The sequence below is a fragment of the Cygnus olor genome, chromosome Z (assembly GCF_009769625.2).
Source record: "Cygnus olor isolate bCygOlo1 chromosome Z, bCygOlo1.pri.v2, whole genome shotgun sequence".
NCBI classification, from domain to species: Eukaryota; Metazoa; Chordata; class Aves; order Anseriformes; family Anatidae; genus Cygnus; species Cygnus olor.
Window position 1 is genome coordinate 10172469 of NC_049198.1, and position 25612 is coordinate 10198080.

Here is a 25612-nt window from a genome sequence, read left to right on the forward strand (position 1 = left end):
CTTTGCTCCCCAGGGTGCCCCCAGGGGCAGCAGGGTGGGAGATGCGCAGTGCTCCCCGTGTGCTATCAGCACGGCCAAAGGCAAAGCCAACACCACGCTCACGGTGCCACCAAGGTCACAGCACCGGGTAAGCACCTGAACAAACCAGCAGCCACCAGCGGGACAGGCCCAGCAATTTAAATGCACGTGCTGAAAGCAGGCTCTGAAAAGAAGGGCTTCCTGATAAGCCCTGGGGAGGCTAGGAGAGCACAGAAAACCTACACGAGCTTTTAAACAAGAACTTGCCCTACATGCAGGGGCACTGCTCCGATCTGAGACTGATGGTAACAGTGTCCTGATGGCGCCCCATTTGTGAGTAACAGAGGTGTAACACCACAGCACCCTTCAGCCAGGCTGGGGAGAGGATCAGAGGGGAAGCAGCCACGCTGCTCTCAGTTCTGACATCCCTCCCACACCAAGGGATCCCTTTTAACCCTCTTGTGCCCCCCTTATGCAGCCCACGTGGCTAAAGAGTGACAGAGCATCCCTCCAAAGTACAGTGACAGTGACCTTACTGCCTTGAAACAGTGCACGTCAGGGCAGCAAGCTGGGTACTGTCAGCAGAGAGATTTATTCACCCACCTTTAAGTCAGTGGCATGGTTCTGCTGCTCAGGTGACGTCAAAGGGCAGCGTGAGAAGTGAGGATTTGGGGCAACGACAGAGGGAGAAGTTCAGGCTTTCTGAATGCAGATGCTAAGCAGCAAGAAGTACGTGAAGTTGATGCTTCTGCTGAAATGGTTCCTGTTAACAAGGGCAGGCACACAGATTGCTAGTCTGACAATGAGCCATCTACCAAGGTCAACAGAGGACATTTACCATCTCCAGGAGCCCCAAACCAAGCCTTTCATTTCTGAGTTCCCCTTTCCACAGTGGCTCTGTGCTCCCCACATCTCCCTTCATGGTGACTGAAAAAAACAGAGCAGCCACAAGGCTGCTAACTTAGCTGGTGGCTGCAGCAACCCAGCCGGAGTTGCCAGCATGAGGACAGAGGCTGTAACAGAGCCTGTTCCCCTCCCAGCATCTCCTCTTGCCAGGACTCAGGGAGATGAAATAGCTGGAGCTGGCACCCAGCACTCATGGAGCATTCCCTGGGACCACTTTCTATCTCCTAGACAGAGCCCAGTGAAGCACCAGCCCTTTGTTCCAAAAATCACATCCAAGGTCATCCGATCCAATGTAAGGACCAGATGTGGAATTTCTTTAAATAAAAGCTTAGATTAGGGAGCGTACCCGTGGCAAGGGATGGAGTTGAATGGCCAAGCGCCTGCTAACCCAGCCTGCAAGTTTTAAGGACAAAGCTTCCTTTTCTGGTCAGTAACACAAATCCGAGTTTGCTAAAATTGGAAAGCCCACCGTGTGGCTTGCAGCTGGCGCTCACCCTTCCTGCAAGCTGCAAACCCCTATTGTCTTGGCAGCCCCGATCAAACCTCCCTGTGCAAGGGGATGCTCTCGTTGACTCAGCACATCCTGCAGCCCTCCGTACACATCCTGGGTGGGCTGGCTCACACCGGCCGAGGCTCAGGATGGAAACAAGCTGTGTTCTCTTCCCACCTTGCTGTGGGAAGGGAAGTGGAGGTTTCTGCCATCCATCCCTTCCCTTGCTTCTTCTGCTGGTCCCTCTGCTGCTGTGCCCCACAGGGCACCCAGCGCAGATGACGCTAAGCAGGGAGGCCAGGATAGGAAAGGAACCAGGCTTAGGCTTTCCTGCTGAACCACACGTGCAAAAATCCACTTTTAGCCTGGGCAGGCATATAAAAGCCTTCTGACAAAGCAAAACGTGCCTGCAGGCTCCCTTCTGCATTTTGGAGAGGGCCTCCCTCGCAGGCATTGCCTTGCACCCTCTGCTCACCCTGCAGCACTCGCCGGCGCAGAGCAGGAGGGAGCAGCCCCAGCACTGGCTGCACGGGTGATGCCATAAATCCAGCTGCTATGTGCGAGGCAGCTGCAAGTGCCCCCTTGCCCCCCACTTTTGGATAGCACTTACAAGATACATGTGTGCCCCAGTGTGGTCTGTTCAGCCCAGACAGCCTCACCACTTCCCCATGGATCGAAAGCCGGTCTCCTGCCAGCAGACAAGGGCTCCTTCTTCCTCCTTTGTTCCAATTAACTTTACACCAGGATCTTTCCCAGCAGACTGTCCCCCTGCATTTAACCCCCACTCCTCCAGACAGAAGCTCCTGCTATTTTTGCCCTGATCAGTTGAGCTGTGTGTTCCCACGCTGATCAGGGTACCCAGACACCCCGATGTGCTGCTGGGTCCTCCCCTCTCAGCCTCCCCAGTCAGCAAAACAATTCCCCACTGCAGAAAGGATGCTTGACACGTTCACTAACAGCCTCAAAAGCAGGGGTGGGAATAGCACAGCTTAAACACTTTCACATCAAGGAGTGAGATACAGGGGAAAAAACAAAACAGAGCCACCCCAAAACGTCAGGACAGAAGGTTTGAACTGAGCAGACAATCCCGGCCCCCCGGCTCCCAGCCTTGTGTTCAGTGCTCATTTGTCTCGGGATACAATTGAGTTTTCACTCTGGTCTTAAAGCTCCCCAAGAACTCGCTCTCACCATTTTCCACAACCTCCTCTCTCTCTGCCCCACTTCCAACAGGGACCTCAACTGCTGCTGGCTCCCAGCAAAGGGGTCTCCATGACCTTTGTAATTCAACACACTGGGAAAGGCTCAATCCCTTCCCTCTATTCCTATCCCAACTTTAAAAGCCCTCTTTGTTCCTGCTACAAACCCTGCCCCACGACCGTGGCTTAACCCTTGGGACACTGCCTCACAGACAAAGTGCTTCACAGAGGCATGGCAGGTTCCAACAGCCACGGGACCTGCGGAAGAGCTGTGCTGACAACCTGCTGGAGGCTTGCAGGATGCAGAACAAGACCCCGTCGACCATCCTCACCCTCATCCTCAATATCATACACTGCCAAGCAGTGCCTGTGGGGACTCTGCCCCACGCTGCTGCAGCGACACTGGGGTGGGAAGCGTTTGCAGCTCTGTACAGTGCCTGTCCCCAGTTTAGTAGGTTAATTACAATCCGTGCCACAAGCAGGCGGATTTGGGGCCGCAAAACAGGAACAGGGGTGAGGAAGGAAGCAGCAGGACCGTGTGCTCCTCTCATCACTCCTGCAAGGACCCCTCTGCTTCTGCCCCAAGCTACAAAGCACGGACAGCGAGGGATGCCACGGAGCTCCCGCTGCAGCCTGCACGTAGGAGAGAGCGCTCCTGACTCCTCCTGAGCAGGTAAGCTCTGACCCGTGCCCCAGCAGCAACCCGTGAGTCAGATACTGGTGGAAGCAGGGCCACGGGACCACCCGTGATCTTACACCTTGCACATGGGTGAGCAGAGGAGATGGGAGATGCAGCCAGCAATCCCCAGCCTGGCAGGATCCCCGGCATGGCAGCAGGCAGCGTGGGGCAGGGCTGCTCTGCAGCACCCAGAGATGCCAGCTCTGCGGCTGGGTTGGAGCAGAGCTGCTTTGCGGCACCCCGAAACAGCACCCTCACAGCAGGCAGGGCAAGCTTTCGACACAGCACCCCAAAACACCTCCTCTACAGACAGGATGGGGCAGGGCCACCTTGCAGCACCCCAAAATGCCATTTCCTACCGGCTGCTGCAACTTCCCCTCCACCCCTTACCAGTCTGGTTCTGTCCCTCCCTGCCTCACAGGGAAACTGAGGCACGGCGTGCAGTCCCTGCCCCGGGGAAAAGGAGCAGATGGGCAGCACTGGGGAGCAGGGTGAGGACGGTGTGGCCCACATTAGTCTGTCATCCCACCGCTGGCCAGCCCCTGGGTGAGGGGTGTCTTTGCTGTAGGGGCAGTGCAGTGCATCCCTGCAGGACCGGGTGGGAGGTGCAGGGTGTCAAGCAGGAGGGCATAAGCACAGCAGCATCTTTGTGGCACGGAAAGCTCCTGGTCTCTGCACCACTCGGCCTGGCCCGAAGTGCCCCTGCTGCTCCTGCAGGAGGGGCAAGAAATCGCAGCGGTACCCATCAGTAAATGTGGGGAAAACAGCAGCTTTCTGTCAAACAAACCTCAAGAAAAAAGTCATTCACTTAGCATTAGGGGATCCTGCCCTCTGACAACCCCAGCATACAGCAGGGGAACTCAGCCAAGAAAAGGTAATATCACACAGAAACCAAAAAAATTAGACTCTCAGAGACTGCATTATAAAACAGAAGAGTGCCCTGGCTCCCAAAAGGCTGGTAGGGGGCTGGATCACCATCCATCTACTCTGTAAAGACAGAGGCTAACGATAAAGATTCGATCATTTAGGCTCCAATTCAGACATTTCACTAATGCTATTCAAGTTATTTTTTCTCTGCTGCATTTATCGTGACCACAGTGAGGTTAAGAGCCCAGCGTTGCTGTTCAGTTCACCAGAGCTGCCAAATGGGAATGCAAAGCTCACAATGCAGGAAGATACACAGCTATCGGGCACTTCTCATCTACAGATCTCCCAGCATCTTCCCCCCGGTTCCTGTCCTCTGGTCCTGCTCCACCCTCCTGGGGACCCTACAGAGCAAACCCCTTCACCATCCTAGGGACGTGCGTTCAGGAGGTATTTGCTTTTGTTGCCACACAAAGCATAATGTTACTGCCAATATCCTTGCCCCAGCTCTGCTTCCCAGGGCACAACATATTAGATTAAATTCATTATCCCCTATCGCTTTATAGCGCAATCTTTTCATTTCTCTCTTAACACACATCTGAGACATATCAAGTTTCAGACAAGCTCACTCTGAAGGAAATTCCCTGCTCTTTCCTTACAAGGATTTATAAATGCAATACCTTTTCTTTTTGGTACTCCTCTTGGATGTTCTCTTACAGAACAGAATTTGACTTTTCTCCCCGTACCACCACCTTGGTCACACCTTTCCCAGGCTGTGGAGGGCAGCATTCTCAGCGCTGCTCAGGCTGGCGCAGCTCCACCAGCGACATTTGGGGTTAGGCTGTGAGGACGCTTTCAGGGGTGAGATGCCTTTTCCTTCCCGAGAAACGAACACAGGCATTTCCTGGTAAACTGCTCCTCCTTGCTTCCAGCCTCTGCTACACGACAGGCCTCTGATAGCAGCTTCCTACAGGAAGCATCGCTGCGTTTTATTCGGTTACTCTACCAGTAAGATAGTGCAGGGAAACAGAATGAGAGAGAGCTGTTATCAGTAATAAATCACTCTTACTGAGCTGCCAGGAAGAGAGCTGCAGAGGAGAAAGGGAGAGGCTATTTCCAATCTGAAGCCTGCTTCCTCCACACATCCAAGCCACGAAGCAGTCGTTCGGCTGCAGGAAACAGGCACAGCAGCCAGAGGAGCACTTTCAGGCTGGCAGCTTGGTGCCACGACTTCTGGCTCTCTCCACCAAGTTTTATCACCCGGCCAGGACAAATTGCTGCAAATGCCTTTAGAACCCAGACCAGCAGCCGCAGGGAGAGGCAGGCTGACGGGTCCGAGACAAAAAGTCTGAGAACGTTCCAGTTCCTCAAAGCCTGATAATATTTTTGGCTCTTGCAGGCTCCTAGAAGATGAATTGAAAGCTCAGGCCTGCCACTTGATGCCACAAGTGCTTTCCTTTGCTGGCAGCTGCGACAGAGAGGACCTGAGGAATTACCCTTTGTACACCGCTGGCCCAGTCTAATCCCATCAGCAAGGGAAGCATGGTACAGAAGGGACACAAGTGTCTGCTAACTGTTTTTGCTACGCCCTCACCGCACAGCCACAGCATTGCTGGCTGGCAGCAAGAAAACCCCAGTGCAGTGAGTCCAGACGTGCTTCCCCCAGGTTTCAGTTGGCTCTCAACAAAAAGTTGGCTCTTACAGAATCCCCTTTATGCATCTTCCAGACAGGGCAATCCGTACAGCACCGCTGGGCTTGCCTATCTTTCACAATTTAGGGAATGCAGGTAGCAGTGCCCACCAAGGCAAAGTTTTCTTCTGGACGTAATGATTCCTCATGTCCCTGCTGAAATCCCCAGTGGTTTTTCAGCAGCAGCACCATGATTGTTGCTCCTGATGTCCAAAAGGTCACCGTCCATTTTATCAGAGTGATGCTCCTCAACAAAGTGTCCCCATCCGGCTCCACGCAGGCGTGCGTGTCCCAAAGCCGCCGAGGCGATGGCAGCAGAGCGCAGCACGTAACCCACACAGTACTTTCCGAACCTCAGCGCAGCAGCTCAGCCAGGAGGAAATCTCTCTTGGCCGCCTCTCCCTAAATGCTTATTCCAGCACTGAGCACCTAACTCCTCCCCGAATTGGGAGCCGATGTGACCCCGCTGCCTTGGGGCTTTTCTGATCCTTCGTGCTGCGCTTAAAAATGCGCAGGGTGAGGAGGCGAGGCAGAAAAACGGGGAGCAGCACTTCAAAGATGACACGGTTATAACTCATCGGGTCACAGCGCCCAGGAGCTCGAATCTTAGACAAGGATCTCGGCATGCAAGGTGCTGTATAAATGGAAAAAAACACTCTCTGCCCTAGAAACTGGCAATCCACGCCCCAACACACACACACACCCCGCACAGCTTTATCCACTCAGCCCTGCCACCGCTCCACGATATTTCATAGCACTTCCTGGGGCCTCAGTCTGGAGGAAAGATCAGAAGAAACAGGGTGTGCAAATGAGGTCAGAGGGAACTACTGCTTGGCTCAATGGATTTTGATCACTCTGCCACCGTCCACGCCTGTAACATATTGCAATGCCAACTCTTATGCCAAGTGCTGAAGGTCGCGTGCATTAAGAGCGGTGCTCGGGCTGATGATCTGAAATTGCCCTCAACATCAGGTATCAGTGCCTCAGCTCCCCCCATGGGAAGGAAGCTCCAGCTGCCAGTGCAGAAAATGTAGGGCTGTTTGGGCATCCTTTCCCCTCCAGCTCTGCCTGAACATCCTGGTCCCAGATGAATCCTGACCGCAGGCACCACGGCAGCATACATGTCCTGTAACAACCCCACATGTCTGACCAGCATCAGTTCAGAGCATCCTCTGACGGCAGGGCAGGCTCCTTCCTCCCTCATGCTGGGCTGGGGGCAGAGCACTGTAATTCACTGTGAGCACTGACCTTTGGAAGGTGTAACGAGAGAGGTTTACAGCTCACGCAGTGATCCGTGTCGAGATGGGCAAGCTGTGCTTGCGACCAGCCAGTCCCGTTCCCCTGGCTCACACCCAAGGCTTTAGGCGCTTGACATACGACAGGTCAGGTCTCAGACACACTCGCATTATGGCAAGGCTGGAGCCTGGCTTCCTGACCCCTTCTCTGCACGCAGCAAGTGGCAATGATGTTCCCTGCTTCCTTCAGTACCAGGGGCTGGCCCTCTGCCAGCCTCTGGCAAGGGGTCTGCCTGAAAGCAGCTTCAGAATTGCTCAACGCCTCCCTTACCTGCCCAGAGAATGGTCTCAGACCATATCACAGGGCTCATCAGTGTCTGCTCGCTCCCCATCAGCGTACAGCTACCCCGGAGCAAGGCAAACCGGCTGCGCGAGATGGACGGCGCGGTACGGGGCCCGGCACCTCTGGAAGATGCAGGCACAGCAGGACCCACTTACATCGATTAACCGAGGATGAGCAAGGGCAGCAGGACGCCACGCTGCCCTCCGTGATTCAGTGAGAGGGCTTAGGAGACCAGTTTCCCTCCGGCTGGGCCTGCTCTGCAACTCAAGGCTTCAACCCGAGCAAACAGGAGCTGCCTGAGCCGGACAAAGTGCCGCGGCCGCTCGCCCCGCGGCTGCTCCCCAGGGAGGACGGCTGTGGGTGCTGGGGGGGGCACCGAGCCTACAAAAGGAGGGCTCCAGGGCTGCATCCAGGGCTGCAGCAGGATGCATGGCCGGCCCGGTGGCTGCTCGAGCGCCGCGGCACAGGCTGCCGAAAGCTCGAGTTGCCATGGCAAACCCCCAGCACGCCCCGCTGCTTCCCTCCTTTGTTTCTGCTCCCCCAAGCCTTGCTGTCCCCTCCCCGCCATCCCACAGCCAAACCTCCTTGACGTGCTCCCAAAAAACCCCAAGGAAAAAGAAGGGGCAGAGGGGGCAGGCGGACCCCACAAGCCCCCATCCCGGCCCACCGGGTGGGCACGGTGCCCGCGCCGGACCCAGGCGCATCGCCCCACCTGGGTGACAGCGTCCCCGCAGTGACACGCAGCCCCTGCCCACCTCCCGCTGTCACCAGCAGCACAACGTGCGGCTTTCTGCACGTCAGAAAGCCCCCTGCAGCTCCTTCTACCTTGCGGCAGCACCAGGTTTGATGGAAACAGAGGTCCCAGGCTCCTCTCGCCGCAGCCCAGCGGAGGTCTCTAGGGCGGCAAGTCTCCGCTCTCCGGTCCCAGCCCATTTCCACTTTAGGCAGTTCTGTTCTGCTGCACTTAACCTCGCTGTGGCTTGAACAGGAGACAAGATCCTGATTCGCTTCCTGTCCTAAAAACTGTTGTCTGCTGTTGCTATGTGCTGTTAAACAGTTACTCAGCCCAGCGTGCAAGCACAGCTCCTCTCCCTTTCTCCTCTCCGACACAGGCACGAGATGCAAGGAAAGACAGAGGACCCTGCCGAGCCACATTCAGGTGTGACACCCGCCAGTATCTTCAGAAGAATTCATTTAGTGACTTAACAAGATGGATAAAACACTTTTAAAAGCTCTGCTTCCCTCTCTGCTGCTGCTCCTCCCTCCCCTGCCCTTCCCCAGATCGCACAGGGCCCACCACAACGGGTTACATCACTTGAGGGTTATGGCAGAAGCTAGCAAAGCCTCGGTCCTCATCCAGGATGAGTCATGGAGCTCAGGAGAACGTGCAACTTCCTTCTGATACCATCAAACGAGTCTTACACAGGCTAAAAATAAAGATGGGCCAGAACAACAGAGCCACATCTTGTCTCGACGCAGAACTCGGCAGAGCTCGGTGCTAACCTCAGCTTGGCTGAAAGACATGACAGCAATTGCCTGAGCAGGTGGAAACCAGAAAGTTCAGAGGGGCTGAAAAGCCTTGCGTGTGTGTAGATAAGGGAGAGGCCCGGAGGCCTCACCCTGTGCCACGCTAGGTGGGAGGATGTCACCAGCAGTTGCTGTGCAGCCACGCAGCCACGCAGAGAAGGTCAGAGACCTGCTCTCACGGGCCTCGGAGCATTTCCACACCCAAAGCCTTCACAGAAAACTGCGTTTGGTGCTGGATGCATCCATCCAAGGTGACAGGAACTGACTGCTGTGAACAAGAGGGATGCTAAGTTTTTGGCAGGCAAAGGCTGGAAAGCTGATGGTTTGCAGGCACGCAATGCGTGGGCACCCACTAAGCAAGGTCCAAAGGGTGCTTGGCATGAGGATGAAAAAAAGGAGGGTCACACCTACACCCAATATGGAAAGGATTTGGCTCAGACACTTTAGGTAAGTGAGGAATTCAAAGTTCTTCCTAATCCCCAGCACACTGTGCCCCTGCAAAACCTTTACACCCTAGTACACAGGACTCTTGCATAGCAGGACTGCACACAAATAGGAGCTCAGAGGGACATCGGCAATATTTGGAGGCCTAAAATTAGCCCCAGCAGATGATCCTCTGCTCCATTCTTGGGAGCAGCGAGAACTGAACAAGGATCCAGCTGTCCCAACACTCCCAAGAACAGGATCTTTGAATGCCCGCCCTCCTTGCAGCAGAGATAGTAGGGCAAAGAGGGGATTCCTTGCATAACTCCAGTGCCAATACACAAGAGGAACCCAGGCCCCAACCCTGGAGGGGGAGCAGCATTTCCTTGAGTTTTCCAGTGGAAAGAGGACCTACTGGTATGACCAAGGGGCAACGGCAGCCCAAACATGCTAAGAGCAGGCTGGCTGATGCTAGGCTGACCACTTTCTGGTGAACATCTAACCCCGGTTTTATTAGCTCCGAGTTTGACAGCAGGGCATCGCATCCCCTTCTTGATGGAGGCACTGCAAATCTATCCAAGGGTCTGCCAGCTGTACCAGACTACTGCCAGCTGCACTGATCTGAGCTAACAAACTTAATTCAGCCCAAATATAAACTCACTGATATCACCTGGGGTAGGTGATATCCAAGGCAGAGGGAAGAGGCTCATGCTATGGCCAGGTACTGGAAGAAGCTGTTGCATTACACATACCAGAGGTTTGCTGTCTTGGGAGGTGTCAAACTATTTGGTCAAAAGTTAAAAAAAGAAAAAGAAAAGAAAAAAAAGAGAGTGGATCAATCAAAGATGGTGATCCTTGTGTTAAAATGCCTCTTGTCACAAGGAAGGTGAGCCCTGAGAGAGTATTGAAAGCTTGGTGGATGGAGATTTGCAAGCAGCTCCCGCAAAATATACCTCTTCTCTGGTCGAAGCCACATAATATATCTCTTTTCCATCACTAAGAAAGATGTAGGATCCCAGCAAGGAGCAGGCGTTAGTGCCAGCCACAGCTCAGCTGGACAAAGGGGCAGCTCTGCTGCCACCACCCCATGTCACGGGGAGTTGGAATGAAGGACACCTTCCTTCCCCCTCCTTTTAACCACCAGATGAATCTACCCCTGCCCCACTGCCTGCAGGTTCCACCTCGGCATCAGGCTGAAGGTAATGAAAAGGAAAAGATGGCCCGAGGCCCAGCCTACACTTGTCTCTGGCCTGGCCCCAACCTTCCTTGGCAGTCGCCGAGAGGAAGAGCCACGCAGCCCGGGCAGTCACGTGCGCTGAACGGCGGCTTCCCCACGAAACCTCTCCTGGCCAAACTGCACCTGAGCTCTGGGCCAAGAGAGAGCCTCGCTGCGGTTTTCCAAAAACCAAAGCGCAGGTGAAGGCTCCCTTCCCAGAGGCCTTCACAATTCTGGTCAGTGGCAACACAAAGGCTACCAGTCTTCCGGAAACTCTTCACTGATACACCATGGCCGAGAGCCAGGCTCCCTCCTAGAAGTACAAAGCCTTGGGAAAATGCAGGCAGAGCTCAACTGGTTCTGACAGAAAGCAGGATTGTGCCCGTAGTGAACTCTGGGTGAAGCCTTAGCTCTCTTTTTTCAGCTGAAGGACAGCAAGCAGCAGAGCAGCAGCTGGGGAATCTGCCTGCTCCATACTGCTGGTGGACAGGAGTACAAGCTCAGCAAGCACCACAGACAGCAAGTTCCCAAGGGTTTAAAATACACTGCCCTTGAGCTTCCGACTGGTGACTGCGTGCAGAGTTCAGCAGTGTTAGCAGTGCAGGTGACACCCACCTAGGCTCCCTCGGCCACCCTGACAGCCCGGGGGTGTGAGCAGCTCCATGACACCCGCTGTACTGAGCTGTCCCCGGGGTACTGAGGGGAGGCAGGAGGAAAGCACAGCGTTCCTCAAACTGTCCCGGAGAAGGAAGAGAAGCCGGTAACGATCGAATGACTGCTAACCTGGGCACAGGGCTGAAGCAGACAGGAAAGGCAGCTCTCAGCACCCGCAGCGTGGTCTTGGGGCTGCTGGTTTTGGCTCCGTTGGGTCACCTGGAAAGACAAGTGATACACATTAAAGGTACACGTTAAATTCAGCTGAGAAATAACCTGCCCACACAAGACGACCTCCCCAGTGCTGGCTGGTCAGCAATGGCTCACATCCCAAGCCAAGCAGTTTTATGGCCCACGCACAGCTCCGAGGGACCCTGAGCACCACCAGCATCGTGAAGACCCCACCGTATCTCCTACCCGTGCTAAAGCCACCCCTCTGGCTACAACCTTCCCCTGTGGTCCCAGTTATCACCCCGTGTACAACACTGCTCCAGGCAGATGTGCTGTTGATTCCCTCAGGGAGCCAGAGATGGATCCAAGAGACAGCTGCCGAGGTCGCTGCCGCCGTTTCCCTTCCCCAAACTCAGGGGGAAGCCTTGGCTTTGCCCCACCACAGGGGCGCTGCCTGTACATCCATGGGCACAGCGGGATAGGGTTTAGGGACAAGCTCAGCCTCTGCACTGCTCTCCCCAGGCTGCCCACCAAACCTCACGGCACAGCCAAGGCAGGAAGGGCCAAACACCGCTGCGGGGGGACTCAGCGCTCTCAGCAACCCAAAGAGACCCAGCCAAACCCGACGCTGCAGCGTTTCCCAGGCTACAGCAAAGGGGGGGAAGCGACAACTGCTTTATAGAAAACTCCGCGAGGCCAGCCAAAACTGTCACAAAGACGTTGTTTAAGACTCTTCCCTGGGCTCCCAGTGCTGCAATTACAGGCTACCGGAGACAGCACTGTGCAGAAGTGATGTCCTTGAAAACCAGGACAGCACCAGCCTCCCCAAAACCAGGCCTCAGACTCCCCTGGTCACTCAGATGATCAGCAAAAGCTGGCTGGGGGCAGTCCCTGCTCCCCTGCAGCCACGCTCTGCTCTGCAGCGGTACGGGCTCAGCCTTTGCACCGTGACACACAGAGGCACCCACACACCAGCTTCCTGCTGCACTGGCCCATAAAATGACCGTGAAGGCACCCAGAAAGCTGCTGCTTGATGTTACCCGCAGCTACCCAGCTGGGAGGTCAACCCGTGCCAGTGTCCCAGGAGAGATGCCACAGGGATGCTGTGCTGCTGGTCACCAAGTCACCAGGGATACGGTTTCAGAGAGCTTACAAGCAGAACAAGCCCTTGTAAGAGCAAGTTGTGCGTGTGCATATAAATATATATAAGATATATACGTTTGTATACACATTTAAAAGCCTCCACTGATTCCCTGCTGTTCCACACCGGAAGGCTGTGAGCACGAGCGTGCCAGCGACAAGAATTGCCTCAGACACGGCTGAAGAGCTGCCACCCACATGCTGCCGTGGCACAGGAAGCGAGGGCGATCCATCCGATAGGGACTGGCAGAAACCCTTCCGAGGAAGGCAGCGATCACCCCCCCATGGGCTGAGGCCAGGAGATGTGGATTATCACTTCAGCTCCTGCACAAAGGGCTTTGCGTCTCTGTTAACTTCCAACAACAATCACAGTGTTGGCATCAGCCCGGGCCCGGGACATGGGTTCATTACTAAAAGCACTTCCAGCTGAATCGCTGACTGTACTTCTTGCAGCACACAGGACTTCTCCGCAGGCTTCCATCCAAGTGCTGTTCTGCCACCGCACTGCTCGGCTGGGGGTGGTCCAGGCCACCAGGCAGGCGGCCGTGGCTGCAGACCACCGGCCTGTCCTGCAGCTCTGAGATGCAGAGCACGCGAGCTCGGCTGCTGTTATCACAGGGTTCACAATCAGCTGGGGATAGCGACAGAAACGGGGAAAATTAATCGTCTGCTAAGCACTGGAGAGGCCAAGAAAAGGAGACCACGAAGGAGAGGAGCAAAGAGAGGACAAAGATGTGTGCAAGGCAGCTTCCCAGTTAAATAAAATAGTTTTCAGGGCAAACCTCAAATGTTTTGAGGCCAGGTTCTCTGGAGGTTACAGCAACCTGGCTCGCTTACCTGTGAGCACAAGAGAAATGGAAAAACAAACGAAGAGCTGCTCAGAGAAGACTGCCCCGGGAAGCAGAGCTGCCAGGTGCTGCAAACAGGAGAGCAGACCAGAAACACGCAGCTGTTACCCGGGTGCAGGGACCCACGCGACCCACTGGAGGGAGGGGGTCCCAGCTGTGGTGTGAGATGGGAAGGGATCAGACAAAACCTCCAGGAGATTTTCGCTGCAGAATCACCCACGACATCCTCCACGAGCCATCTGCTAGCGTACAAATGACTCCCTCTGGGATCTCGCCCGCGTTGCCCTTCACACCTGTCCTGCTTCAAACCCGACTCATTAATTCCTCCAGCCAGGGAAGTCTCCGATAACTCGATCGCAGCCATGCTGACAGTCCTCTCAGAACACCAGAACACCATTTTCCTAACCCGTACAGCTTTGTGTCTTCCCTTTACCTCCGCTGCCACATGCATAGGGACGACACGTTTCCTCGCTCTGTACCCAGAAAGCATCCTGCCCCCCAGGCACTGTGGGTTTCCACACTGTGCGTGATGATGCCACCAGACCTAGCACCGAAAGGAGACAAGCACGGGCAGGCACGGAGCAGTAAGGGCAGGTACCGGGCTGGGGAAGCGTCAGGAGTCTAGGAAAACCAACTTTCGGGAGCCAGATCACTGCCCAACCCCTGAAACCATCCTCAGGATCAGGAGGAAAACCTGAAAAAAAATTAAAAAAAATCAAGCCTGGGTGTCTCTGCCCTTTGCTATGCAGAGACATGCCAGGACTAGACGCTGGTGCTGGACAAAAAGGAGGAAGACAGCAGTGCAGATGTGCCTCCCCGCCCTCGGAGGCCAGCTGAACCTGGGGAGGGAGCTTCCTCCCCTCTCCTCAAGCCCAGGAGGGAGCAAGACCTGAAAACGCCGAGGGACCGGGGGGATGCAGGGACGGGGAAAGCTCGGCACGTACCGGCAGCAGCGCACACGGCCTGGGCGCTTCGCTCAGCTGCGAGGCAGCTGCCAGGACAAACCCCAGCAGCGAAACCAAAGCGCCGCCTCGCTCCCTGTGGCCGAGCCCCCCCGGCGAGCCGTGCCGCCGCCAGCAGGCCCCCCAAAAACCCGGCACCCGAACGGCACCGACCCCGCAGGGGCGATGGCCACCGGGCTGCATGCCGGGAGCCGTAGTCCCGCAGCGGCCCCCGCGCCTCGCTCACGCCAGCGCCGCTCTGCCTGCCGGGGCGAGACGGGGACGGCGGCGGGGCTTGGCCGGGCGACGCTTCGCCCTGAAACACTCGGGGAGGGCTTCTCCCCGAAAGTCTTGTCCCCAAGCCCCTGGTCCCTAAAACCCTCAGAAGAGGCTTCTCCTCAAAACCCTTGTCCCCAAACCCCTTCTCCCTAAAACTCTCAGGAAGGGCTCCTCCCTATAACTCTTGTCCCCAAGCCCCCTGTTCCTAAAAATCTCAGGAAGGGCTTCTCCCTCTTGTCCCTAACCCCTTATCCCTGAACCCCTTGGGAAGAGCTCCTCCCTATATCCCTTTTCCCCAAGCCTCTTGTCCCTAAAACCCTCAGGAAGGGCTTCTCCCTACACCCCTTGTTCCTAACCCCCTTGTCCCTGAACCCCTTGTCCCAAAACTCCCTGTCCCCAAACGTCTTGTCCCTACTCCGTGTCTCCAACCCCTCTGATCCCCAAACCCCCTTCTTCCCAAAACCCTTGGGAGGGGCTTCCCCCTATACCCCTTTTCCCTAAACCCCTTGTCTCTGAACCCCTTGTCCCTGAACCCCCTGTCCCTAAAACCCTCAGGAAGGGCTTCTCCCTATACCCCTTGTCTCTAAACTCCCTGTCTCCAAACCCCTTGTCCCTGAACCCCTTCTCCCCGAAACCCCCGGAAGGGGCTTCTTCCTATATTTCTTGTCCCTGAATCCCTTCTCCCCAAACCCCTTGTCCCCAAAACCCTTGGGAAGGGCTTCACCCTATACCCCTTGTCCCTAAAACCCTTGGGAAGGTCTTTTCCCTATTTCCCTTATCCCTAACCCCTTTGTCCCCAAACCCCTCTGTCCCTAAACTCCCTGTCCCCTAAACCCCTTCTCCCTATACCCCTTGTCCCCAAAACTCTTGGGAAGGGCTTCTCCCTATATCCCTCATCCCTAACCCCTTGTCCCCGAACCCCTTGTCCCTGAAACCCTCAGGAAGGGCTTTTCCCTACACCCCCCGTCCCTACACCCCCCGTCCTTATACCCCCTGTCCCTACACCCCCCGTCCCTACACCCCCCGTCCTTATACCCCCTGTCCCTACACCCCCCGTCCCTATACCACCCGTCCCTACACCCCCCGTCCCTACACCCCCCGTCCCTACACCCCCCGTCCCTACACCCCCCGTCCCTATACCACCCGTCCCTACACCCCCCGTCCCTACACCCCCCGTCCCTACACCCCCCGTCCCTACACCCCCCGTCCCTATACCACCCGTCCCTACACCCCCTGTCCCTACACCCCCTGTCCCTACACCCCCTGTCCCTACACCCCTTGTCCCTACACCCCTTGTCCCTCAAACCCCCTTCTCCCCAAAACCCCCCGGAAGGGCTTCTCCCCATACCCCCCGTCCCCAAACCCCTTCACCCCAAAACCCCCCCGTCCCCACCCCCCCGCTCACCTCACGCCCCGCCCCCCCCCCCCGCCCCGTCCCCTCCGTCCCCCCCGCCCCGGGCCCGGAGCCCCCCGAACCTTCTGGAACCGGAACCGGCTGGGGGTGCGGGGGGGGGGGGGAGAGGGGGGGAAGGGGAGCGTTAACCCCTTCGGTGCCGGCCCGGACCCAGCAGCGCCGCCACCGCCGCCGCGGCCCCGACTCCGGGCGTTCCTTCCGGGTGCGCCGCGGGGCCACGCCCCCCCGGCCGCCTCCGCGCCGCTGATTGGTCAGGCGGCTTGGGGGAGAGGGGAGAGGAGGGTGGGGGAGGCCAATGGGAGGGCGCGGCGGTGGTGACGCGAGGGGCGCGGGGCCCGCCCCCTCCACGTGCGGGTGTGTGATGACAGCGGGGAAGGGGCGGCCCCTCGCGGGGAGGGTTCTCATTGGCTGGCGGGGGAAGGGGCGGGGCCTGGCTCGGGGCTGGGGGGGGAGGGGGGAGAAGGGGGAGAAGGGGGGGGGGCGCTGCTGTCGCAGTGACCCCAAAACCCCTGAGGCGGCCCCACAGGGCCCAGGCCCCACAGAAACGCACCCCACGGACACCGCCCCGTGAACACCGCATGTACTGGCCCCACAGAGCTGGCCTGCTGCCCCACAGGGCTCTGGCACCGCGTACACACACCCCACAGACACCCGCCCCACTGACACTCACCCCACAGGCACCCACCCCACGGACACCCGCCCCACGGACACCCGCCCCATGGTCGTGGCATGTCCCAGCCCCGCAGGCTTGGCCTCCTGCCCCACAGAGCCCCAGCTCCACGGACACCCCCCCCCACAGACGCAGTGTGTCCCAGCCCCAGAGACTTGGCCTCTTGCCCTCCAGAGCCCCAACCCCACAAACACCCACCCCACAGATACACCCCCCCCCCTCCTCCCCACGGACACCCATCCCATGGACACCCACCTGTCCTGACTCCACAGACCAGGCCTCCTGTCCCACAGACCCATGGCACCACAGACACCCACCCCACGGACGCAGTGTGTCCTGGCCCCACAGGCTTGGCCTCCTGTCCAACAGGCCTCTGGCCCCACAGACACTCACCCCATGGACACCCACCCCCATGGACACCCACCCTACAGACACCCACCCCATGGACACGGCATGTCCTGGCCCTATAGGCTTAGCCTCCTGCCCCACAGACCTCCCACCCCATGCACACCACCCCCCAGCCCCACCGACGTGACCTCCCCCAGGCGCAGCCCCACGGGTGTCCCCGTCCCCACAGACACAGCCCCACCAAAGCGCCCCAAACCCACTCGTGACACCAGACCTGAGTGGGATGAGCCCGCTGCCGGCCTGGGCAGCTCCATGCAGTAATCGCAGGGGTTTGAGGGAGGTGTGGAGGAAATGCGGCGTGAATCAGCCCACAGCTGTCCCTGCTGCTCAGCCGGCCGTGATGCTGCCCTAAAACCAGCAGGTTTGGGGCCAGCACGGGGAGTTTCACGCTTGCCACGTGCAGGTGCTGGTTTCGGGGAGGAAGAGCCTGTCCGGGTTCCCCCACTTGGTCACAGCAGGGGCTGCCTACGTGGCGAAATTGTCCCCTTCTGTCCCATGGGGGACGTTTCAGAGGCTGTGGAAGTGCCCCATGGGCTGGAGCCACTCGGTGGGCACGGCACGGGCTGTGTTCGCAGCTGGAAGCGGCCGAAACGAGCTCGGCACTAGCAAATGGTTAATGAGCCATTATCGGCCTGAGCAGGAACTGAACTGGAACAGCTTCAGTCACCGCCGAGCCCCATCCAAACGATCTGCTGGTTCAGCTCCTTGGCTGTGGGGAGATGTGGGTTCCTTTGTCCTCGACAGGAATAATACATCTCTGTGCATTGTGTGGGCAGCGGAGGATTAATAATGCCCCAAGTTATTTACCTCCCGCTTCGGAGCGCTTAGGGTTCGTGAGCGATGTCCCTGCAGAGCACGCTGTCCCTTAGCAACCTCCTCTGGTTTTTAAAGCACGACTCCAGCTCCAAAAGCAGGATTAAGGAGCAGGACGCCAGAGCTCGTGCTAACAGGCTCGGTGGGGCGAGAGCATTGCCTAACCCTTTCTGGGTCGCTCTCCGGACAGGCACATTCTGATTTTTCATCCTCTCTGCTCTGCTTCCCTGCCCACAACCTCCATCAGGGCCATTTGGTGATGGACAGGCACAGGGGCAGGACTGCGGGGCTTTGGGGAATGGCCGGAAAACCTCCAGAGGCTCAGAGGAGATGGGGAGAGGGGAAGGGTCCCGCATGAGCTGTCCCACACCTGTGCACAGGGAGTGGTGTCCATCCCTGGCACACAGCTCCATGCCATCACTGATGGCCTCTCGGAGTCCCTCCCGCTGTAAGGGCCGGCAGCGGGGTGTTTCTCCAGGAAGATGAGGTGTCCCGGGCAGCGTGCGGCGCCACGACGTCCTTCCGTCAGGAGCCCCGCTGCCCGCAGGGCTTCCGTTTGAAGGGTAACGCTGGCAAGGTGCCGGCAGGGTGAGTTCATCGCTGGGTGAGTGCCCTGCCGAGCAGCCCGGCCGGTTTGCCAGGCTGCCGGGAGCTAGCAGGCTGACACCAGCCAGGCTCCTGCCGAGGTTTTAGTTGGCATCACGGAAAAGTGACCTCCCCGTGCACACGCGTGTTTCGTTGGTGTGGGTGGGTTTCGTAATCCAGAAAGTGCCGCGTCGGAGCCGGCGCCTCGCCCCGTGCCGACAGCCAGGCCGGCTGCGTGTAGGCAAAGAGATACAGGAACGGGGCGAGGGATGGGATCAGATGGACCTGGGGCTCAGCCAGGAAGGGATCACAGTAGATTTTGGATGAGCTGGTAGGAGCAGCCATCACGGTGCTTGGAGGCGATGCTGGACCCAACACCCCATGGTGCTGCACCAGAGCCCCTGGTCATCCCCACAGAAGCCGGCCATGCGGGACCTCTCCCTCACCAGCCTCCAGCACCGAGCTCATTTACCTGTTCAACCGAAACGTCTGTAAGGCTGCAGGTGACTCAGGCATGAAGAGCATCATCCCCAAGCGGCCCTCCTCCTCTCTCAGAGGGGACAGGAGTGGCGTTGCCTTGCGGCACCTGCGGGAAGTCCTCCCTGCGTGGCTTGGAGCAGGGATCGGGGTGCAACCCAGCTGAAGTCACCCCAAGTGAGCCTGGGAGCTGCCTTGCCCCGAACTGGGGGTGCCTGCTGGGATTCAGAGTCCTGCAGGAAAGGGGGGTCTGACAGCACTACCACGAAGGTGGATCTGATGCCACTTTAATGAGCGGTGGTATTAGGGCCAGGCTGGGCTGGTTATGTCCTGCTCTGAGCAGGAGGTTGGGCTGGGGCTGTCCCTGCCTGTCCCTTGGCAGTGGTGCTCAGGGGTGCCCAGCCTCAACCCCATAATCTATGCTGACCTGGGGTCAAAATTGAATCATTTAGCTTGGAAAAGACCTTCAAGATCATTAAGTCCAACTCGACCTACCCAGTCTCAGCACATACGTGCCAGCTCACTGGGAAAATGACCCCTGTGCACCTCTCTCCTTTGGGGCACACAAAATCCTCACTCCATCCTTGGACATCACTGAGCCTGAAGACATGGGGGAGCAGCTCCTAGCATCAGCCAGGCCCAGCCTGGAGGTGGGAATTTGGTGCTCTGGGTTAAGGATGGCACCAGGGATGGCTCTGGACGGGGTGCAAGTGGTGCAGGTATCTGTGGCAGAGCAGCACCATGCCCATGTCAGATGCAGGAAGGCTTGTTCTCCCATGCCCCAGCATCTCCCACTGCTGTGTCCCTGCAGAGATGTGTTCTTTCCTTCCTACCTGCCTTAAAAAAAAAAAAAAAAAAAAAAAAAAAAAAAAAAAAAAAAGCAAGGGAGGAGCTGATAAACTCAGTTTACCAACCCAGATAGCATCTGTTGCAAGCCACCGGCTGTGCCGGTGCCAGTGCGTGCCAGGGCTGCCCGGCGCCACGCGGTGACGTCGGGGCCGCGTTAGCCACGATAGCACTCGGCAAACATCTCCTCAACGTCATCTTGGCAGGGTGGCAGTGGTGGAGGCCACGCAGAAATGCTCCCACTGGGGCCAGGGGGTGCCTGCTGGCTCGGATTTTGGCTGAGCCCCATCCACGGGGCTCGGTGACGGCTGGTGGCTAGGAGGGATGCTCCCCTGTGGTGGGCGAGAGTGGTCCCAAAGGGGGCTGCCGGGCAGGGGCTGAGGTCCGTGGGTCCATCTGGAAGCTGAGGGGACCCTGGGGTTCCCCCCGGCCCTTTGGGGTCACTGGAAATGCCTTCCCTCGCCGTGCTGGGTCAGAGGATGCTGCCTGTTGGCACCAGGTGGCAGTCCAGCCCAGCTTATTTTCAGCAGGGAGCTGCCCGGAGCCGTGGGAGGAGAAGCTCGGAGCAAGGAGGAGCAGTGCCGAAAGGGGGAAAGGAGCCAGCACAGACGGCCACGGGGAGCGACGGGCTCTTCCCTGCCCTCCACGGGGAGCAGGGACACGCAGGGGGCTGTGACAGCGTTTTTACAAAGTCACGATGCCGTGGGGGTTCTCCTTTGGTATCAGGTCTCACCTCTCGGGGCTCACCGTATTCCCATGTGGAATAATTCACTGGATCTTCCTGGTGGTGCTCGACTCAGCCTGGGATTTACCCATGTCCATGGGGCAACCAAAGCTGCTGCCTGTGCCCTTGCTGCTGGATTGATGCCATCCTGATGCGCTCCCTTCCCCTTCTTCAGTTTGCTCTTCTCTAGCAGGGACATGTGAGAATGCTGCTGATGTGTTAGTCCTTGATAGTGGCCTGCACCAACCACCGTTTCCTTTGGATTTAAAAGCAGATCTCACGCTGAGCATGCTTACCCCTCATTCTGCTACAGTAATACGAGTTTTGACTTCCTAAATCCAGGCATTGGGCAACCCCAGCCCTTCCCTTCATGGCAGGACCCTGTATTTCAGGCACAGTACCTTTGTCTTAAAGCCAAATCTTTGGGGTAGGGACTGCTCCCAGTTTTTGGAGAAAAGCCTCACCGAACAGTTCATCTTATCCTCTCTGCATCTTAAGCACATCTGCATCTACAGAGCAAACAAGGTCAGGAGGAGCCCATGGAGCAGAGGAGCAGATTTGAAGGAGGGGATGCGCTAACTGCTGCCACTAATGGGTTCAGGTCTTGCTGAACATCACAACTTGAAAGTGCCCAGATGTGCAAACACACCCAGATATGTGGGGATGCCCAAGAAGAAACCACCCTTGCTGAACCCCCTCGGCTCCCGGTGCCTGGCTCTGCCCCTCTCCCGCCAGCCCTTCATTTCAGTGAACACACACAGTCCCTCATCGGGCTCTCAGGAGGACTGAGACTTAAACATCACAAAAATCCCCACGAGCTGCCCGTACAGGGCTCCTGGTTGAGTCTCACCAGCTTTGGAGCACCAGCAAAGGAGAGCAGTGCCATGGGGGAGAAAGGCCCCTCGCCTGTGGGCTTTGCATGGCACCGGTGGAGGATGCTGCAGCAATGCCTGGAAAGTGGTCTGGGGCTCCCCAGAGCAATTTCTGGCTTAGAGGGCTGCCTTTCACGCTTCGATCTGCATGACGAAGTCCTGTGAGCAGAGCTGGTTTGATTTCATTTCAGAGAGGAAAAAACACATATTCCCCAAATGACGTAGTGCTGATAAACGTCACCTGATGATGCAGTTTATGCTGTTGAGTCCCTTGGCCACCATACCCATGCTGTGGAGGCAAGAGGGCAGTGTTGTTGGCACAGCCAGGGTAGGTTTAATCAGCAAAGCTCAGGGATGTGAAAGCCCAATGGCCGGGTCAAGCAGAGACCATGACAATCTCGTCCTGGGTGCCAGTGACTGCATGGCAGTGGGAGGCACTTGGCTGCTTTTAGGGTACCTGTCCCCAGGCTGTGCAGCCTAAACATGCTCCATAGGATTGAGCTACTTCCAGCAGCTGGCATCTAGCTCAACACGGCTGGCTCAGGAGCCACCCCTTCACCTCCACCAGTGTATTGTGGCAAGGTTTTGGTACAGGGGGTTTGCAGGGGAGGCCTCTGTGAGAAGAGGCGGCAGCTGGAATAAGCACACAGGGAGCACGGGGGTTCCTGTACCTCTAATATACGTGCTGCTCCACAGCCAGGCATCCACTCTGCTGCTAAGTGGGTGAGGGAAGGAAAGAGGATAACATTCATGAATTAAAGTTGCAGCCCTTTCCTCCTCCACTACTAATCCCCGTTCAGATTTAATCAGGCAAAGAGCGTATTTCAGCCACGGCGGCCTGAGTTACTGCAGCAGCTCCACGCTCCCCAGAGGCTGTGCTCCAGTGGCTGCCATGCAGGCTCACAGCAAAAAGGCAATTCCGGCAGCCTGAGGCCCGGCAGCAGGTAGAGGCAATGCCAAGGGAAATGAAATGCTGGGGGAAAATTAAAAGAAGTCGTCCAGCACCATGAGGATCTCAGAGTGCTGGCTGAGCTAAGGAGGCAGCTCAGATTTGGGGATCATTGCAAGATGGGTGTGGAGGGATGGTGGAGGCCGTGGAGATAAAGAGAAGCAGAGGATGAAGAGCAGGGAGAGCTGGAAGACAAATGCAGCAGCTTTGTGTACTTTTTCGTTAGGACTGTGTCAGCCTGGTTCAAGCATTCGTCTGGGAAAAGGGCCTTTGTAAGGACCCCAGGCTCCCTTTACAATCAGTGGAGAGAAGTAGGTACTTTCTGGGCACCTAACTTAGTTTGAAAATGTTTTGGAGGGTGAAGGCAACTGTTCCTGAGAGGTGTTTGCACTGATTTTGTAGAAGAAGATTGGGAAATGCTCAGAGACAGACACCCATGCTGCCGACACCTGCATTTGCCCTGCTGAATCCTGACCCAGAGGGGATCTCACAGAAAGCTGAGGGGGTGCCTGCTGTGAAGGACACCGAGGGAACAAACTGGGAGGACACAGAACTGAAGGAAAACATGGTCATTGTCCCAGTGGTGACAAGTGAGGGAGAAAAAAATACCTGCTCGCCCTCTAACTCTGCATTGGGACAGCAAGAGGACCAAGAAGGGGATAGAAAATGTCTTCAGGAGCTTCACAGGAAAGTGGGGCAGTTGTACAGGTTTACACAAATGCAATGTCAAGAAAAAGCGTCTCCTGATTCGCTTCATGGTCAAGGCACTGGTACATCACACCTCTGCAAACAGCTAGGTGGCCATATGAGCATACAAAAATGTAGAAAGGATGAGGCTGAGAGCATTCGGCACTGATGGCAAGGAAGAAGGTGCACGGATGATTTTTGAGCAAACCCTGAGTGCAAAGAGAAAGTTTCTTTGGCTCGGTTTGCTTCTGCAAGATTGCTGCCTGCTCCCAGCTGTGCTCTCTGCTCTGCTTTTGGCCAGAGACTCCAGTGTGCATCACAACCCAATTTTCCTGCTATTGGGAAAGTCAAAACCATTGACATAAGCACCACAAAATCTCTGCTCTTTCTTCTTGGAAGCTGAGGTAGGGTAGAGATCCTGGCTCCTCCGTCCCTACATGCAGACATAATTAGCACTAAAACTTACTACCTAAGGAGCAGTTAGAGACTTTGAACCGCAAATTCACCCTGTCAGCATTAAACTGATTAGGCCACAGGGAGAAACTCTCCCTAAATAGCACCCAAACTGGGCAGCCTTGTGATAAACCCTCAGATTGTAAGCAACCCCCAAGAAACACATTAGGTTTGAGACTTGGCTCTAGGGCTTTCAACACCAAGGCACATCCTGCAGGGAAAGGATGTGCTTTATTGCTGCTGGATGCTGATGGAGCAGATGCTTGCACACAGAAGCAGCACTTGGGCTGCTTGGTAGTATCATGGGAGACTTCTACAGAAACTTGGCTGCCTTAAAGGAAGATGGATTCAGATAGGGATGTTTTCTTCTGTGTTGTTTCTGCTTTACACATGGGGCCATGGTGCCAGAAAATCTGGCTTTTTGTTGCCAGTCAGGCTTGCTGTGGATGCTGCAGGCTGTAACCAGCCTGTGGATGTGTCAGCCAAGGCTCGTTTTTCAAGTGGCTTCTGAATGTGGAAGACGGCACCGGTGCCACCGGTTGGGAACAGGAGGTGATAGCTGAAAGAGAGCTGCTGGCCAGAGAGGAGTTGCTGGGTAGGGCGACAGGCAGATGATGAATGAAACATCCTGGGATGGAAGGAAAACACTGGGTATCTTTGCAAGCAATCAGCAGCTTTGTTTGTGTGTACGCAAATATTGCTTGGAGTATAAACAGCCAGCAATTAAGGATCAAAACACAGGAAAAAAATTATGGCATCTACCTAAAATTTCCTGCATTTTGGATGCTGACTTTTCTAAACTTGTGCAGTTGCCAGTACTCAGCATTTTTCCAGGCAGAATTTTCCATGTAAATGCATGTAACTCTGAACATGAAAGCAAACAGCATCTGGAAACAAACAAGTTGTAATGAGTGTCGTTAAGAATTTCAATCTGTAAACCACAAAATGATCCCCAGCATGTCTAAGTGGCTCTGCCAATCTGTTTCTTCCCCACCCACTAAGCATAGCAATGACATTGGGTTCATCTTCCCACTTTGGGGTCCTACTGCTCACACCTCAGCTTTATGAGCAGGCTTGCAAAATGAGCGTCCTTGCCCAAATGTCAGGAGGATCGCTGATTTTCATGGGCAATGCCCGTCCTACCCATGGCAGCCCATGCTCAGTGGAGCCATTCCCCAAGCTCCACCAGCATTTGGTCTCCCATGGGCAAGGGAAACAGCTTTGCTAATGACTAGAAGTCCTGAAAGCATCAAATAATTTAGAGCCAGGCTCCCCAGGGAAGAGGAATGGCATATGCAAGCAATTACCTAATCATGATCTAATTACTCAACTGGAATTTGGCCAGGATGCTGGGACCCTAAGAAAAAGCTTGTAGGGTCTCTGTTGAGTGCATGCACTTGGGATCTTGGCTTTATCACTTAGCAGGAAGTATAGAGGGCTGGAAAGCAAAGCTGGTACTGTACAAAAATGCTTTGGGCTAAGCAAATGTCATTTCATGTAGGTTTTTTCCTGGTGGCTTCTTATTTATACACATTGGAGACACACCTCTGACTCCTGGCAAGCCTTAGACCCCCAGCTGTTAATTTGGCAAGGGCAGGGTTTGGTCCAGATGGGTGGACCATGGCTTCACCTTCTGCTGAGCATCCCTGTCATGACCCTTTCAGCTTGTACTGGTGGATGTCACTCCAGGCTGTGTGGTTTCTCTGCTCAGGTGTGAGAAACTACACAAACGGGGACAGGCATCTCAGCATACTGGGAAAGATACTTCCCTGTAGGTGAAGGAAGACTAGACCTGAGGTGCTCTCCATCCCCTCCTACATCACCCTGCTTTCTGCTGCTCCTCTTGACCTGATCCCAGTGGTGTTACCCTGCTGCTGCCTTTTTCTCTGGGATTATTTTTCTTTTGTGGCCATTTCCTCAGTGAGAATTTCCTCAGTGGTCTGGTAGGCTCTGGGAGATGCTTCAGCTGAGCACCCCTCAGGCAGATGGGCAACGGGCTCTGGGTATCCCTGCTTGAGCAGGGTTTGGACCAGATGGGCCCAGAGGTCCCTTCCAACCTCAGCCACTTCGGGATTCTGGGATTCTGTGAGATGA

The 25612-nt window shown here is 56.2% G+C and overlaps 1 protein-coding gene across 8 annotated transcripts in view; it reads right to left on the reverse strand.

Annotated features, from left to right (window-relative positions):
- FAM214B (family with sequence similarity 214 member B) overlaps positions 1-17417 on the reverse strand; it is a 37108-nt gene extending 19691 nt beyond the window's left edge. Inside the window, exons 1-4 of one of the 8 annotated variants that reach the window (XM_040540256.1) lie at positions 14345-15028; positions 13999-14094; positions 12751-13183; positions 11371-11460 (exon numbers count right to left, since the gene is read on the reverse strand). The gene's annotated coding sequence lies outside the window, so the exon portion shown is untranslated. Of the gene's footprint in view, positions 1-621; positions 782-8246; positions 8401-11370; positions 14095-14344; positions 15029-16096; positions 16254-17326 lie in introns of those variants that run through there. The other 7 variants (XM_040540250.1, XM_040540260.1, XM_040540255.1 and 4 more) reach the window with 7 other exon arrangements.
- Positions 17418-25612: the final 8195 nt, after the last annotated feature.